Raw genomic sequence first — 10074 nt, 5'->3', positions numbered from 1 at the left:
TGACTACTTGAGCATTCATTTTCTTTTTACATATTCCACCCATCTTTTGGTGGCCAAACCGGGAATGAGTCGCCTCATCATAGCAATGTTCACGACTGTGGCTGGGAGACTTCAGGCGGAGACACTCCGGTCAGGGCTGATCAACCGAACAGCAAGGAAGAGATCCTCCAGCGATGATAGTTAAGTATAACCCATATGTTTCGGTGTGATGCCTCATGGTACCATGAATAAGCCATCATGCTGAAACGCGTAGGTTATTATGCAGGATTGCCTGCATTTCTCTGCTTTTAATATATTGCAATAAACGTCAAGTTTTATACCGATCATTGCTGGACGATCTCTTCCTTGCTGATCTATTGATGACTACTTATTTTTTTTAAAAATGCACAAAAATATGCATTAAAATATTTACTGTGATAATTTCCAAGTACAATTACGCGGTGCGTTTTGGAATCTGAAGAGGATTGGAGGCATGTCTGCTTATTTCCTGGGATACAGATAACATTTATGGTACGGTAATTCGCTTGAATGACAAGTTACCAATTATTAAAGTATTGATGAATTTGTACTTGGAAATTATTGGAACAGATATTTTTAATGCATATTTTTGCTGTTTTTTTGTGCATTTTTTTCTTTTATGATAAAATGTTATGGATAAGCAGAATTCATGCATGCACATTATGACTTAAAATTATACCTTTCTATTTTTTTTTCCATATTGACTTATTCTGGCCCTTTAATTGTATCACCTATCTTTTTATCTTCAAAAATTAACAACTTAAATACATGCACTCCGACATGCTGTGTTTTGAAAGAGATCGTTTTTCCAGCATAGCAATACTGTGCAGTGCTCGTTAAGAAGATGACCCAGAATACAAATTAGTACAGCAAGCTCTGAGCAGATCCTGAATTGCCAGGTAATGTATGTTTATAAAGTTAGGTCCAGACATATTTGCATAGTGACATAAGTTCTGGCATTTTAGCTGTTTACCAAAACATAATCAAGACAGTTACGGTATGGGCTTAACACCTTAAAGGGAACCTGTCACCCCCAAAATCGAAGGTGAGCCAAGCCCACCGGCATCAGGGGCTTATCTACAGCATTCTGTAATGCTGTAGATAAGCCCCCGATGTAACCTGAAAGATAAGAAAAAGAGGTTAGATTATACTCACCCAGGGGTGGTCCTGCTGCGGTCCGGTCCGATGGGTGTCGCGGTCTGGGGCCTCCTATCTTCTTACGATGACGTACTCTTTTAGTCTTCACGCTCCGGCGCAGGCGTACTTTGTCTGCCCTGTTGAGGGCAGAACAAAGTACTGCAGTGCGCAGGCGCCGGGTCTCTCTGACCTTTCCTGGCACCTGTGCACTGCAGTACTTTGCTCTGCCCTCAACAGGACAGACAAAGTACGCTGGAGCCGCAGCATGAAAACAAGAAGAGAACGTCATCGTAAGAAGATGGGAGGCCCCGGACCAGACCGCGACGCCCATCGGACCGGGACCGCCCCTGGGTGAGTGTAACCTCTTTTTCTCATCTTTCATATTGACGGACATTTTGCCCTGCCCACCAGGTTTTACCCTCAGCTGTTCAGAGGCACTTTCCATTGTGGCGTCCGTGCAGCCTCCACTGCATCACCACTGTAAAGCTGATGATGGAAGGAGGCGGATGGTTCCTCTCCACCCCCCTTTCAGGGGATGGTGGATGGAGGCTCCCCAACCCTTGCACCATACTAACTACCCCAGGCACAGCTCTGACCTGCTGAACCATCCCCCTCATATCGGGGTAAGTGCACCGGGAGGGGTCGTTTTTTCGGCGGCATACGAGGGCTCCATAGCAGCAGGGTCCCCACAGAGCTCCGCGGCACATTTCCCGGCGGTCCGCGGGTGCGCGCCGGCCGAAGCCATAAATTTAGTCCCCAGCTTCGGCCTTGTGTAGGCCGCATCCTGGTAAGCTCCGCCCACCGCTCGCATCATTCCGGCGGCTCCGCCCCCATTCCTGGCGCTTCTTGCTCCTTGCGAGACTACCTCTCAGCAACCATTTTTTTTCCACTGCAAGCGGCTCTGCCGCCCTCTGCACGTGTTGCCCTGGATGCCGGTTTACTCAGCGCCATCACCTTCAGATTGCGGGACACAGGACCTGGGTAAGGAGACGGCACTAGGTGTTTCCCTGCAGCTTTACCCCACATCGCTTCCATTAGCAGTGTTTTTCACTTATATTGGGGTACATCATGTTGCAGTCAAAGGCTAAAAAGACTACAAAGGTACATACTACCTTTTTCACTGCGTGTACCACCTGCCAGGCTCCTCTCCCCCGGCCACAAAGCTCTCCTCTCTGCCCAGCCTGTGATGCCCAATGTGCCCAGGAGCCCTCCGCCGCTACCGACCCCAGTGTATCTAGCCCCCTTGAGTGGGCCGCGTCACTGTCGCAATCCATGGCTTCACTGGCCAATGCGATTGAATCCCTCCATGACCCCTCTGGGGAGCGGGGCACTCATCTACCTGGGTTAAGAGACCCCTCCATTACAGGGGAATCATCAGCCAGCAGGGGCCGCTCTCACCTGAAGGACGTACGGACATCCAAAAAACGGATCCGCACTACCTCTCCTGAGCATTCACCACGCCATTCAGCCTCTGGTAGCTCCACTTCTCGCTTTCCCTCTCCAGGGGTTCGTAGCGATCATGACTCTGAGTATGAGTCTGAGGCGTCCTTGTACCCGGATTCTCCGGAGTTTCAAGCGACTGTGGATTCCCTCATTGAAGATGTCAGTGATGCGCTAAAGGTTCTTTTACAAGAACCAAGCGATCCCATAGGTTGTTCGCCTCTCATCCGGACTTTCTGGAGATAGTCAGACGACACAGGGAGCGACCGGATAAGCGCTTTACGGGTAAAAAGACCCTGGGAACGAAATATCCCTTTTCCGCAGATCTTGTCAAAGATTGGACGGAACCTCCACTAATAGATCCTCCGGTATCGCGTTTGGCTACCAAAACGCTTTTGTCTGTACCTGATGGTGCTTCAATTAAAAATCCCACAGAACACCAAATAGATTCCATGGCTCGCTCAGTGTATGAGGCCTCAGGTTCCTCGCTATTCCCTTCCTTCGCTGCGGCATGGGTCGCAAAAGCAATGGTTTTCTGGGCAGATGCCCTTGCAAAATCCATTCAGGACCAGGCTCTTACGTCTGAGGCGGCAGATCTCGCCAAACAAATCGCTATGGCTGGAGACAGTGATGTACGCGTCTTTAGATGCAGCAGACTGAGCGGTAATTACTGCCTCAAACGCCGTCACCATTAGAAGAGAACTATGGCTTAGAGAGTGGTGCGCGGATTCATCTTCTAAAAAGTCTGATTTCTCTGCCTTTTCAGAGCGGACGTCTGTTTGGAGAAAAACTAGACCAGCTTATTTCCGATGCTACAATAGGGAAAAGCAAATTCCTCCCACAGCACAGGCCTAAAACTGCTTTTCATCGTCAGCAACATTTTCGCTTTCGGCCCTTCCGCAGTAGCCCATTCTTGTCCTCCTCCACAGCCTCGTCCAGATCAGAGCGTTCTCCACGTACAGAGACTCTCAGCCCTCATATAGGCCAAATCAGTCCTGGCGAGATAAGCCTAGGCAACCCAGAACTAGGGGATCCCAGGCCCTACAGATTTCCTTCACAATGACTCGGGGAGTCTTCCAGTCGACACCACCAAAGTAGGCGGACGCCTGCTTCTCTTTCAACATGTCTGGCTTTCCGTCATTTACGACAAATGGGTCAGAGACCTGGTGTCTTCCGGTTACAAAATAGAATTCATCGCCTCCCCTCCAGCTCGGTTTTTTCCCTCACGTCGTCCAAGTTCAGGAGCTCAGTCTTGCGCGCTTCACCGTGCCATCGAGTCTCTCCACCAAAAGGAGGTAATTGTTCCGGTTCCAGAACACGAGAAGTTCAGAGGTTTTTTACTCAAAACTCTTCGTCGTTCTAAAAAAGGATGGGACGGTGCGCCCTATTTTGGAACTAAAGCTCATAAACAAATATGTAAAGGTCCGGCATTTCAGGATGGAATCCCTCCAGTCAGTAATCTCCTCAATGGAGAGAGGAGAATTTTTAGCATCAATAGACCTCAAAGATGCTTATCTCCATATCCCAATCTTCCTGCCACATCAAAGGTTCCTGCGTTTTGCCATCCATGAGGACCATTTTCAATTCACGGCCTTACCCTTCGGCCTTGCCACCGCACCCAGGGTATTCACAAAGGTCAGGGCCATTCTTTACTCCCGAGGAGTGGTCGTGTTGCCATACTTAGGACGGACCTTTGATCAGGAGGTCGTCTATCACGCCTGCGAAGCAAGTGTCCGCATTACCTTGGATACCCTTTCACGCCTGGGCTGGCTGATCAACTTGGACAAGTCCTCCCCCGTTCCAGCCTGACAGATCTCCTTCCTACGCATGATCCTGGACACGTCCAAGGGGCTGGCTCTGCTTCCTCGGTCCAAGGCTCAAGCGCTTCAGCAGGGAAGGGAGCCCCGACGATTTGTTGTCCCTTTCCTCATTCCATTCGTTTTGCCATGAGGATCCTGGGGAAAATGGTGACCGCAATGGAAGCGGTTCCCTTCACCCAACTGCATCTCTGTCCCTTACAACAGGCTCTACAGGAGTCCCTTATCCCTCGATCGGCCATGTCCTCTGCCCCTGCGGATCAGGCATGCGCTCAAATGGTGGACTTTAGAGTCATTTCTCATCCAGGGAAGGTCTTTTCTCCCAATTCACTGGTTGGTGGTAATTACCGACGCCAGTCTCCTCGGTTGGGGAGCGGTATTTCGCCACCACACTGCCCAGTGACGTTGGACGATTCGAGAGTCGAGATTTCCGATAAACATCTTGGAGATTCGAGCGATCAGATTTGCCCTGAGACATTTCCACTTCCTCCTTGCGGCTCACCCAATTCGAATTCGATCAGACAACGTCACAGCTGTGTGGCGTACATAAGCCATCAGGGGGGTACCCGCAGCAGGGCGGCGATGCGGGAAGTCTCTCTCATTCTCCGCTGGGCCGAGCACAACCGCTCCACCATTTCTGCAGTGCACATTCCAGGCGTCGAGAACTGGGCGGCGGACTTACTCAGCCGTCAGGGTCTCACCTTGGGGGAGTGGGAACTCCATCCGGAGGTCTTCCAGCAGATTTGTCTTTGCTGGGGGACTCCGGACGTGGATCTGATGGTGTCCAGACTGAACGCAAAGGTTCCCAACTTCATAGCGCGTTCTCGGGATCCTCAAGCCATCGGGGTAGACGCACTGATATTCTCATGGCATCAGTTCCATCTCCCGTACATGTTTCCTCCGCTTCCTTTACTGCCGAAGGTAATCCGGAAAATCAAGATGGAGGGGGTTTCTTTGATCCTATTCGCTCCGGATTGGTCACGTCGCGCGTGGTAGGCAGAGTTCGTTCATCTCGTATCCGACGTTTCCTGGCGGCTACCAGATCGCCCAGATCTGCTTCGCCAAGGGCCGATCTACCACCAGAACTCTGGGGCCCTATGTTTAATGGCATGGCTGTTGAAACCTGGATCCTAACTCAAGCTGGTTTCTACCAGCAAGTAATTGCCACCATGATTAGCACTCACAAGACGTCTTCCGCTCGCATTTATCACCGCACCTGGAAAGCCTTCTTCTGTTGTGTTTGAAACTGTTAAACTGTAAAGCGCTGCGGAATATGTTGGCGCTATATAAATAAAGATTATTATTATTCTCATAGTGCAGGCTCCGTGGATGTCCTCCTCTCGCCTTTTCTATTCCCTCCATTCTGGAATTCCTCCAGTCCGGCTTGGATTCCGGTCTGGCGCTCAGTTCTCTCAAGGGTCAGATCTTGGCATTATCAGTGTTGTTCCAACGTAGGATTGCTGCTAACCTGCAGGTCAGGACTTTCGTTCAGAGGTCTCTCACGTGGTACCCCCTATAGAATGCCGTTAGAGACTTGGGATCGCAATTTGGTTCTGAGTGTTCTTCAGGAGTCCCCTTTTGAACCTCTGCAGGATGTCTCGCTGATTGTCCTGTCCTGGAAGGTCGCCTTCCTTGTGGCAGTAACCTCTATCAGGCGAGTCTCAGAGTTGGACGCCCTCCCTTACCTGGCACCCTTCCACCAAGATAAAGTAGTTCTACGTCCATCTACGTCTTTTCTTCCCAAGGTGGTTTCATCCTTCCACCTTAATGAAGATATCGTTCTTCCCTCCTTTTGCCCACAGCCAAGACATAGGGTTGAAAAGGCCCTTCACACCTTGGGCGTGGTACGGGCCCTCAGTTGGTACGTTTCTCGGACTGCCCCCTTCCGCAAGTCAGACTCCCTTTTTGTGCTCCCAGAGGGTCACAGAAAGGGTTTAGCCGCTTCCAAAGCCACGATAGCCAGGTGGATCCGATCAGCTTTTCAAGAATCTTATCAGGTCAGGGGCAGAGCTATCTCAGTGGGGATTAGGGCTCACTCAACTCGGTCGGTGGGTGCTTCCTGGGGCATTCGGTACCAGGTGACCATGGTCCAGCCTGCATACCTTCACGAAGCACTACAATGTCCACACTCAATCTTCTGCGGATGCAGCCCTTGGCAGACGTGTTCTGCAAGTGGCTGTTGTGCATTTATAGTCAGTTGGTACACGGAGTTATTGGGTTATATTGTTCCCAACCCAGGGACTGCTTTAAGACGTTTCATGGTTCTGTGTCCTCCAATGTGGCGAAAGAGAAATAGGGATTTTTGTGTACTCCCAAGTTCAGACACCAAACATGTCTAGACCTGTAGCATCTCCCATTTTTTTGTGATCTGGGGCTTATTTTTTGCATGCCGAGCAGATGTTTTTATTGATATAATTTTAGTGTAGATAAAATATTTTTGATTGCCCATTACTGCATTTTATTGCAGTGTAGTGGCGAGCGAAAAAAACATAATTCTGGAGGCTTTAATTTTTTTCTCGTTACGCCATTTAACCCCTTTCTGACCTCAGACGGGATAGTACGTCCGAGGTCAGAACCCCGGCTTTGACGTTGGCTCTGGCGGTGAGCCCGCATCAAAGCCGGGACGTGTCAGCTGTTTTGAACAGCTGACATGTGTCCGCAATAGACGCGAGTGGAATTGCAATCCACCCGCACCTATTAACTAGTTAGATGCTGTTGTCAAACGCTGACAGCGGCATTTAACTAGCGCTTCCACCCATCGGGCCGGAAATGCGCGCATCGCTGAGCCCGTCACATGATCGGGGGTCAGCGATGCGTCGGCATGACAACCAGAGGTCCCCTTGAGACCTCTATGGTTGTTGATGTCGGATTGCTGTGAACGCCACCCTGTGGTTGGCACTCATAGCAATGCAGCAATTCAGCTACATAGGAGCGATCTATGCTTCACTCCTACAGTCATGGCCAAAAGTATTGACACCCCTGCAATTCTGTCAGATAATACTCAGTTTCTTCCTGAAAATGACTGCAAACACAAATTATTTGGTATTATCTTCAATTAATTTGTCTTAAATGAAAAAACACAAAAAGTATTGTCCTAAAGCCAAATTGGATATAATTCCACACCAAACATAAAAAAGGGGGTGGACAAAAGTATTGGCACTGTTCGAAAAATCATGTGATGCTTCTCTAATTTGTGTAATTAACAGCACCTGCAACTTACCTGTGGCACCTAACAGGTGTTGGCAATAACTAAATCACACTTGCAGCCAGTTGACATGGATTAAAGTTGACTCAACATCTGTCCTGTGTCCTTGTGTGTACCACATTGAGCATGGAGAAAAGAAAGAAGACCAAAGAACTGTCTGAGGACTTGAGAAACCAAATTGTGAGGAAGCATGAGCAATCTCAAGGCTACAAGTCCATCTCCAAAGACCTGAATGTTCCTATGTCTACCGTGCGCAGTGTCATCAAGAAGTTTAAAGCCCACGGCACTGTGGCTAACCTCCCTAGATGTAGACGGAAAAGAAAAATTGACAAGAGATTTAAATGCAAGATTGTGCGGATGTTGAATAAAGAACCTCGACTAACATCCAAACAAGTTCAAGCTGCCCTGTAGTCCGAGGGAACAACAGTGTCAACCTGTACTATCCATCAAACCCAAAAAATAGAACAACGGCCTATCTGTATGACGCTTCCAAAACGAACTACAGGAATCCAACATATGCAAATACGGAAGCACTAGTCACAAATATAATCCAAAAAATGCTTTATTAAAGATAAGTTTATCCACAAGTAGTAAAAAACAGTATATAAAAAATGAAGATGCACATGCAACACCACAGCAGGTACAGGTACAGCATCACATCTATAAGTAAATCTCTAGTCTTTGCGTACACAGAGAGTATATTTAGAGCTATTGCACACACCATCTAAGTAATTATGGACAGCTGAACTAAATGAAATATACAGGCCACATAAGCAGCTACCAGTGAGACCAGAACAATGCTGCGCGTTCTTATACCAAATGCTAGTGCACGCAGGTAAAGTCCTCATAACGCCCCATCAGACAGTCCATCAGGTAATAGCCAAATGCTAGTAATCAGAAAGTGCTGCCGCATACACAGTACATATCTAAGCCCAACTCCATGTTGTATACAGATAAGGGTAAGTAAAGGTGATACGTGACCTGTACGTGCTGTGAAGAGCCCCAACGCGCGTTTCGCGTTAGCTTCGTCCGGGGTTTGCGAGTGTAGGTGTAAAGTGTGGGGTTTTTATAGTCATACCTTCATTGGTGGGTGAGGCGTGGTAATGGCGCTCGCATCTCTGGGCCGAGTCCCAGCGCATGCGCAGGTCGGCATCCTCGTCACTGTTCCACTTCCCCGTCTGACGCCGGGGCAGCACTCATAGCATTCTGGCGATGACAACCATGGAGGTCTGCTGCATAGCTCAGGTTATGTAACAATCCATCGGTGACCCACAATCATGTGACTGGGTCACCGATGGGCGGTATTAGCGGTGAGCTTCCTGCCAACCCATCGACGCCTCGATGTGACGGTGGCGCTGATGGGCAGAGCTTTTGACGCATGTTAATTGCCGTTGTCAGAGATTGACAGCGGCATTTAACGAGTTAACAGCCGCGGTTGGACCGCGATCCCACCCGCACCAAACTGGGTGTCTGACATTGGCGTACTATTACGCCACATGCCGAAAAAGAGTTAAAGTGCAGCCTCTCAGATTTAATTTGAGCGTATTGACATCCTAATTGGAGTAACAGTTTAGTAATTACAGTTCTTTAATATGTAGCTGCCTCTTTTTCAAGGGACTTAAAGTAATTGGACAATTATCTCAAAAGCTCTTTGATGGGCTGAATAGGCTTTTCCCTCTTTAGTCTAGCAGGTAAAAGGTCTGGAGCTGATTCCAGGTGTGGCATTTGCGTTGGGCTGCGGTTGATGTGTACTCACAACATGCGGTCAAAGGAGCTTTCAATGGGAGAGACACAGACCATAATTGGGCTGAAAAGGGAAAAATCCATCAGAGAGATACCATAAATGTTATGAGTGGCCAAATCAACATTTGGATACATTCTTAGTGAGCTTGGGAAGTCAACAAGGTCTGGACGTCCAGGGAAGACAAGAGTGGTAGATGGCATCTGAGTGCAGTCCAATGTTTTACATGCATCTATAAACTAAAATGAGTGCGCGTTGTCCAATATGCTTAGCCACTCGCAGCATGCTGCAGTTTTTAATTTTTTTTTCCTCTCTCGTACGGGTCGGTGTGAGAAAAAAATCGCAGATCTGCACTGTGCCATAGTAGAACATTAAAATCTGGTGCTTTATTAGATAGCACTCAGACTATTCGTCCGATATATACAGTTGTGGCCAAAAGTATTGACACCCCTGCAATTCTGTCAGATAATACTCCGCTTCTTCCTGAAAATGATTGCAATCACAAATTCTTTGGTATTATCTGCATTTAATTTGTCTTAAATGAAAAAACACAAAAGATAATGAAGCAAAAAGCAAAACATTGATCATTTCACACAAAACTCCAAAAATGGACCAGACAAAAGTATTGGCACCCTCAGCCTAATACTTGGTTGCACAACCTTTAGCCAAAATAACTGCGACCAACCGCTTCCGGTAACCATCAATGAGTTTCTTAC

This window comes from Ranitomeya imitator, chromosome 4 (assembly GCF_032444005.1).
Source record: "Ranitomeya imitator isolate aRanImi1 chromosome 4, aRanImi1.pri, whole genome shotgun sequence".
Classification (NCBI taxonomy): Eukaryota; Metazoa; Chordata; class Amphibia; order Anura; family Dendrobatidae; genus Ranitomeya; species Ranitomeya imitator.
Note: the sequence above shows the minus strand (reverse complement) of the source record.